Genomic DNA, 7,731 nt, shown 5'->3' with positions numbered 1-7,731 from the left:
ATTGAGAAAGATATCAGAATGATGTTAATTCTTTGTGTAAATTTGAATTGTTGAGAGTTTCAGAATGTGTATCTAGAGTAAACTTTGTTTGGTGATTCATGTGTAAAGCATAATTAAAACTTCCCTTAAGTATATGTTAGCATAATGTAAAGTACTCCCCGTAAATGTGACTAAACCAGTAATGGTGCTATTCTGTGTGTGTTGTGAGAAGACCCGTACTTGTTTCATGTGCCCATGGGATGGTGAAGTAATCAACCATGGGGGATATGTTTGTTTATGAGTATGGGAAAACCATACCTATCTATGTGATGTTGCTTATTTGTTTCCTTACTGAGTGCCAACCCACGGGTTGTTGATAAGTCAGTATGTGAAGGGGTAGTAGTAGTAGTCACCATTCCTTGAATAGTATGAACAGCGTACGAGTAATGTCGACGCGAAGTGACTTTAGCTTCCCTATTTTGAGGAAAAATATAGTTTTGTAATGAAACTGTAACATAGGTGTACTCAATACTTCCCCTTGTGATGAACCGATCTATGAGGTTCATGTGTGCCAGCCTAATTCCTATCCTTTATTTTGAGCATTTAGATGACAGTTCTTGAGCATATTGATGGATTTTATTGGAGCATCTTTTGCCTTGTCTTCATGAGAGGTGTGCTACTTTTCTTACATAAGTTGCCAACTGACTAGTGTTGGTAGACTTGTGGGTAGGCCTTAGCCATGTATACCTCTGGCTTACGGCGAGTATCCTGAGAGGAACATCGCTATGCAGAGTGTGACCGGCGCATGCCTTATCCGTGGAGTACACTGCCATGCGGGATACGTCCATTGCGTGCTTTGTCCGCTTGGAGTATTGCCATGCCATGCTGAGACACAATGCGGGATGCAGTAGACATTTCCATGCGACCTACCACTAGGTGTAGGGTAGAGCCATGCCACGTGACGACGTGATGCGGGGTGATGCCGAGGTGCACACTGCCATGCCATGCGGGTGTGTGACTTGGCCACACCACATGATGAGCTACTAGGATAGCTAGATGATGGTTCCTTCCTTCCTCGTTGGTGGCTAGCTACTAGTCAGGTAGTGATGTAATGTGCACTTATGAATTTCTTTTATTTATTTATTTATTTCCTTGTGGGCCAGCAATTTATTTTACCTTGACCTTGACAGTTTAGCCACGATCTTGCAATCTTGATTTTACTTGTTTTGATGTTGCAAATCCGGAAATTATTTTCTTGTCTTATTGTTGGAATTGACAATTATTATCTTTATTCTCTTGTACTTTGGTGGCTAAACCGGTTTATCCTTGTTGTTTTCGTATGCTGGTCTTGTGTTGCAATGTGAATTCCTCTCCAAGAATGTAGGAGACGGTCTTGGATGAGTGTATACGAGGAAGTAGACGCAGGGAACCTTGAGGATGGAGGTATGTGAGGCTGTGAAACAGCTAGGATCCACTACCTACCTATGAGTGGTGACTATCTCTTGGAGGCTAAACACCTTACACAACAAGGGATATTCACAAGGGACTTGTATGGAAGGTAGCACTGCTATGGTGTACCCTAGCACCATCAAGCCCTCGAGTGAGATGTTGGACATTTGTTGATCATGTATTTATTCTGAGAGCAAGCATAGAGATGTGGATCATATATGTTACCTTTGACCGAGCATTAGACATGCTCACACGTGGCCTATTGTGTTTTGCAAACCAGTCTTGTGGATGGATATTATGTGTAATCATGGATTAAATGGAATTAACTTGTCGCTAGGTTATGGGGCATAGTCATTAGAAGGGTTCTTGTATGTCTGAAAAGTGTAAACAATTAAGTTCTTACATTGCTCTTATTTGACGAAAGTTAACTTGGTGGTAGAAATTGATATTTGAAGCTAGTTCTGTGCGATGAAGCTCAACAAGTTGCCTAACACTCTATTGATGACTTCAGTTTGACCATATGTTTGTGGATGGTAAGTGGAGCTAAATGACAAGTTAGTTCCTAGTCTCCTCCATAATGTTTGCCAAAAATGACCCATGAATTTGCTATCCTTGTCTGAAACAATGCTTAAAGGGAGTCCATGAATCCTAACAATCTCTTTGAAGAAGAGATGTGCAACATAGCTTGCATCATGTGTAGTCTTACATGGGATAAATGACTCATCTTGGAAAATCTATCTACTACCACATAGATCATGTCTATACCTATTTTTGTCTTGGGAAGTCCTACAACAAAGTCCATGCATATACATTCCCAAGGTCTATTTGGGACCAGTAATGGTTGATATAAACCAGCATTGCTTGATCCACCTTTGGCTCTTTGGCATACACCACACTATTCTACATATCTTTTCACATCCCTTGGCAACTTTGGCCAATAGTAGTACCTCTATACTAAGTCCAAGGTTTTGTTAATCCCAAAGTGTCCACTCAAACTGCCATTATGTTTCTCTTGGATGAGGTTCTCCCTCATAGATCCTCTAGGTACACACAACTAGTTACCCTTGAACAAGAGACCATTTTGGAGAGTGTAATTTGCATACTCACCATGGAAATGGTTCTCAAACTCTTTGCAAACCTTGTAAGCTATTGAGAAGTCTTCATCTCCTTCATAGAGGTCTTTGAAACCTTCTATTCCTATGCTCTACAACTGTAACTCTTGAACTGTCAACAACTTCCTGCTCAATGCATCTGCCACCCTGCTAAGTTGCCCCTTCTTATGTTTGATGGTGAAGGTGAAGGATTGGAGGTATTCCATCCATTTCAGATGCCTATTCCTTATCTTCTCTTGAGTGTTTATGTAACTCAATGCCTGATTGTCTGTGAACACTACAAATTCTTTTGGAAGTAGGTAATGCCTCCATTTCTTTAGAGACTGCACTAATCCATACAACTCTAGGTCATAAGCTGAGTACTTCTTCTTTGCTTCATTAAGCTTCTCATTGAAAAATGCCACAGGTCTTCCCTCTTGACTCAACACACCACCTACTGCAACTCCACTTGCATCACACTCCAAAGTGAATAGCTTATCAAACGTAGGTAGGAGAAGGATAGGTTTTGTGGCTACTTCCTGTTTCAACAATTGAAATGCTTTGTCTGCCTGCTCAGTTCATTTAAACTTAGTTTTAAGGCCTCCTTTAATGGTGTCAAGGACTGGTGCACATATGCCATTGAAATTCCTCACAAATTTCCTATAGAATTGAGCTAATCCATGGAAACTTCTAACCTCAGTCCCTGTTTTAGGTGCAGGCCAATTCAAGATTGCCTCCACTTTTCTTGGATCCATCTTCAAGGTTCCCTTAGACACCACAAATCCTAGGTAAACCAACTCTTTCTTCAAGAAGTCATACTTCTCTAGGTTGATGGATAGCTTCTCCTCATGCAACCTCTCTAAGACTAACCTCAAATGCTCAAGGTGCTCTTCTTTGGTTCTGCTATAGATGAGAATGTCATCTAAATACACCACCACAAATCTTCCTGTGAAATCCTTCAACACTTCATTCATCAACCTCATGAAGGTGCTCGGAGTATTAGTAAGCCCAAATGGCATCACAAGCCATTCATACAATCCATCTGTGGTTTTAAAGCAGTCTTCCACTCATCACCCTCCTTAATTCTTATCTGGTGATAACCACTTTTAAGGTCAAGCTTAGTAAAATACATAGCCCCTCCTAAATAGTCCATTAGATCCTCTATTCTAGGAATAGGAAACCTATACCTTATGGTAATCCTATTGATTGCTCTTGAGTCAGTGCAAAGTCTCCACTTACCTCCTTTTTTTGATGCTAGCACTACCAGGACTGCACATGGGTTGATGCTCTTCTTAATCAGTCCTTGTTCCAACAACTCCTGCACTTGCCTTGCTACTTCCTTATTCTGATCAGGTGTGAGCTTATATGCAGCCTTGTTAGGTAAGGATGCACTAGGAACAAAGTCTATTTGATGACTTATAGACCTTCTTGGTGGGAGTGTTGCAGGTGCTCCATCTCACTATATCCTTATACTCTTGCAACATTTGCTTCACCTCCTTGGGTATTTCTGCCTGCAACTTGTCTACTTTCTCCTTTGGCCTCATAAAGATGTCACACTTCACTATATCCTCCTCATGTAGCATATTTAAGACCTCTTTACCAGTAGCCATTAAAACACTAGGTGTTTTTGAAGTGCCCTCTTCATCCTCTGTCAAAGACTGAATCTTGAAGGTCTCATTGTCCTTCTTAAAGGATATGGAGTTCTCCTCTCCATCATAAATCACCTTCCTATCAAATTGCTAGGGTCTTCCTAGCAACAAGTGACACGCATCCATAGGTAACACATCACAAAGAATCTTATCCTTATATCCTCCAATAGAAAACTCTACCCAAGTCTGTTCATTAACTAGCACACTCTGTCATTTGTTCAACCAAGTCACTTTGTAAGGATTGGTGTGGGGTATTCTTATGAGTTTCAACTTCCTAACTGCCTCTTCTGAGATGATGTTGTTAGTTGATCTTGTATCAACTATCACCTTGCACACTTTACCAAGAACTTTGCATCTCACCCTAAACAATGCTCTCCTATGTTTGGGTTCCTCCTTAACCAGCCGTCTGATCAAAATCCTATTGAACATCAGATTCTCACCAACTTCTGATTCAATCTAGTCCACTTCTAGTGTCTTGCTGCTTGAAGAGTCTTCTTGTGCTTAAACAACCCTCTTTCCATTGTTTGATGAGGTAGGCTTGTCAGGGCATCTATATGTCAGGTGTCCCAATTGTCCACAATTGTAACACTTCATAGTTGCAAAATAGGAGTTACCTCTGCCGGTACCTCTACCCCTATTTGGACCACCTTGTGCACCTCTTCCTCTAGAATGTCCTCCTCTAAGATTGGTTTCACTACCATGCTCAGTCAACTTGGCTTCTCCTTGGTTCCTCTGCTCATTTGTCTTGCTTTGGTAGCCACCTCGGTGATTCACTTATGTCTCTACCTCTGCCTCTACCCTTGTTATTGGAGTCTCCTTTCCTTTTGTTCCTCTCTTCTACTTTGACAACAAGCTGATGACATTTATGCACAGTAGTAGGAGTCCATAGGCTTATCTCCTCCTGAATGTTCCACTTTAGGCCGCTTAGATACCTAGCCACCTTAATAGATTAATCTTCTTGAACTTTAGATCTAAGACATAGCTTTTGAAACTCTTTGGTGTAAGAGGTTACATCAAGATCTTTTTGCTTCAATCCTTGTCTCTTCTTATGAAGTGGGACTTCATAATCCTCTGGTAAGTAGTTCTCCTTAATCTTACTCACCATAGCCTTCCAATTTGCAATAGGTAGCTTCCCCATGCTAACCCTTTCTTCTTGCAGGTACTTCCACCATGTTAGAGCTACTCCCCTTAATCTTGATTTGGCAACTTTAACCTTCTGAGCCTCTATCACTCCTTCACACTCAAATTGGTTTTCCATGCCCTCAATCCATTCCATAACAGTGTCTATGTCCATTCTTCCACTGAAATATGGAAATCCTTCAAAAGCTTTGGTGTTCAAAGCCTTAATAGCCTTCACAAAAGGTTCTTCATTGAACAAGGGATCTGGTTTAGGAATTATGTCATCTATGTCTATAGTTCTCTTGCCTTTACCCTTGGTGTCTTCATCCCAAGGTTCATGTGTTCTCTGATCCACCACTTCCTATAGTTTATCCCTTATCTCACTCATTGCTACTTCAAGGAGTCTATTCTTCTCCTTTTGTTCTTCCACCTCTCTAGCCAGCTCTGCATTAGTAACCATTCTGCTCTCCCCTACTGATTCACCAGTATATAGAGACATACATAGTCCAACAAGTCTTTTACTTGCTTTGATACCAATCTGATGGGAATGGAGTTTGGGATAGACTAGCCTAGTCTATGCTCCTGGATCCTTTCCTTGGATCACCTGGTGTTTTCTACACACCCTAGGGTCTCTAGGAATTCCCTTTGCTTGAGGAATCTCTTGACCTTTCCCAATCCACCCACCAATGAGTTGCAATGCTACTCCTAAGGTCTCACCTACTCATGAGACTCAAAACCCCTTACTATGGCTAATAAGGACTAATCTTGTTCCACACTTTCCAAGGTCTTAGCAAGGTTAAATCAGGTCTTAAACCATGTTTTACATCCCTCCATGTGCCCCCAAGAAGTTGCTACCTTCATCCTTTCTACCGATTTCACTGTTTTATGTTTTTGCTTACAAAATAGGGCTACAAGGATTAGGACCAATTAGGCCTCCTACCTAGTCCTTTAGGGATTTTTCTCACAAATGATGCATTCCCAACCCAAACTCCCAAAATGGACTACCAATAAATTGGCAAGGGCTCAAGGATTTTCTAGGTTTTGGGCCTCCAAGTGGTCGTACAGTGCCTAGGGCGAATTTTGGGGTTTTTAAGGGTTTTGTGAGGGTTTTGTGGTCTGCCTGGGTCACAGTGAAGGTTTTGTGTGTTATCCACCTTGTTTGGATTGGTGGAGGCTCCTCCTTCACATCAATGATGCTTCTAACACTCCTCTACACCTCCTCCAAAGGATGTACTCTCCTCTGTCCAACCTTGCTCTCCAAGACCTCTGCAATCTAACCTCTCCTAACCGGGCACTATCCAGTCTCGCCTAGGAGTGGGTCTTTACTTGGCCTTCCTGCATTTTTAAGGGCCTTTCTTGTTTGGTATTATGGTACAAGTTCTGCACTCTCATTCCCCATGGTTTCATGGTGGTTCCACAATGGGGAATGGAGTTATGCAACCATTTACACAATCCTGTCCAAAACTAGACAGTAAGAAGACAATTTACAAACTATTTACAAACACACTCAATCTGTAAGTAAAAACCTAAGATAATTACTTGAAATGAAATTATTTACACCATGAAAAACATTCCACATAGTTTTGGACATTTCTCAATCCATTAACTTGCTTGTTTCCTTCATTCAAACTAACTGGTAACAGTTTTACAGTCTCAGTCTGATATTTTTGCTAGGGTCGTACAATGTCTGAAATTCAACCCATGAATTTAGGGTTTGCAAGTACTTATACCACCTTTGCCTTGGTTGGTGTGCCAAAATTAGGGCTCTCCATGCACAACAAGGGTCTATGACCATTTTGGGTGGAAAAGTTGCTTGACAACTTTTAAAAGTTGTCATGCAACTTTTGCATCTTTTGAGCAACTTTGCCATTGTTTCTTTTCATGACTCCTAGGCCTATTTTGGGCTATCCTAAGGACATCAACATGCCAATAAGTCCTAACACACACTTCAAGCACACTCAACCTCTCCTGCACAAGAAATCACAACAAACTCACTAAGGACCTAAAACTAGGACCTAATCTAGCACACATGAGGTCATGGCTCTTATTCATGTACAATGGCTTCTAAAGAAGCATAATACCAACAAAAAAAAGAAAGAGAAGGAGTTTGGAAGGGTGCTCCTACACCATTTTCCTTCTTGAGGGCTGAAATTTCACACTCTAAAAGAAAAATTTGACCATCAATAGAGCTGGTCAATGATTCAGTACCATCAAAAGTGACTGCAAGTTGTTCCAACTTGTCCTTCTCTACCTTAACTTTATTATCTAGGTTTGTTGTTAGTTTAGTTGTGTTAGTACAAGCTTTCTATATGTGACTACAATGATGAAGAGCTTCACCAATCATTGTCATCTCTTTTGTTAGCTTAACTTTATCGGATGTGATCATATTATCAGAGGTGACCTTCCTAGTTGTATTGTACCTTTCCACCAACTGCCAGTTTGAC

This window comes from Cryptomeria japonica, chromosome 3, assembly GCF_030272615.1.
Source record: "Cryptomeria japonica chromosome 3, Sugi_1.0, whole genome shotgun sequence".
Taxonomy (NCBI): Eukaryota; Viridiplantae; Streptophyta; class Pinopsida; order Cupressales; family Cupressaceae; genus Cryptomeria; species Cryptomeria japonica.
The sequence above is the reverse complement of the archived record's forward strand: the minus strand, read 5'-3'. Positions refer to the sequence as shown.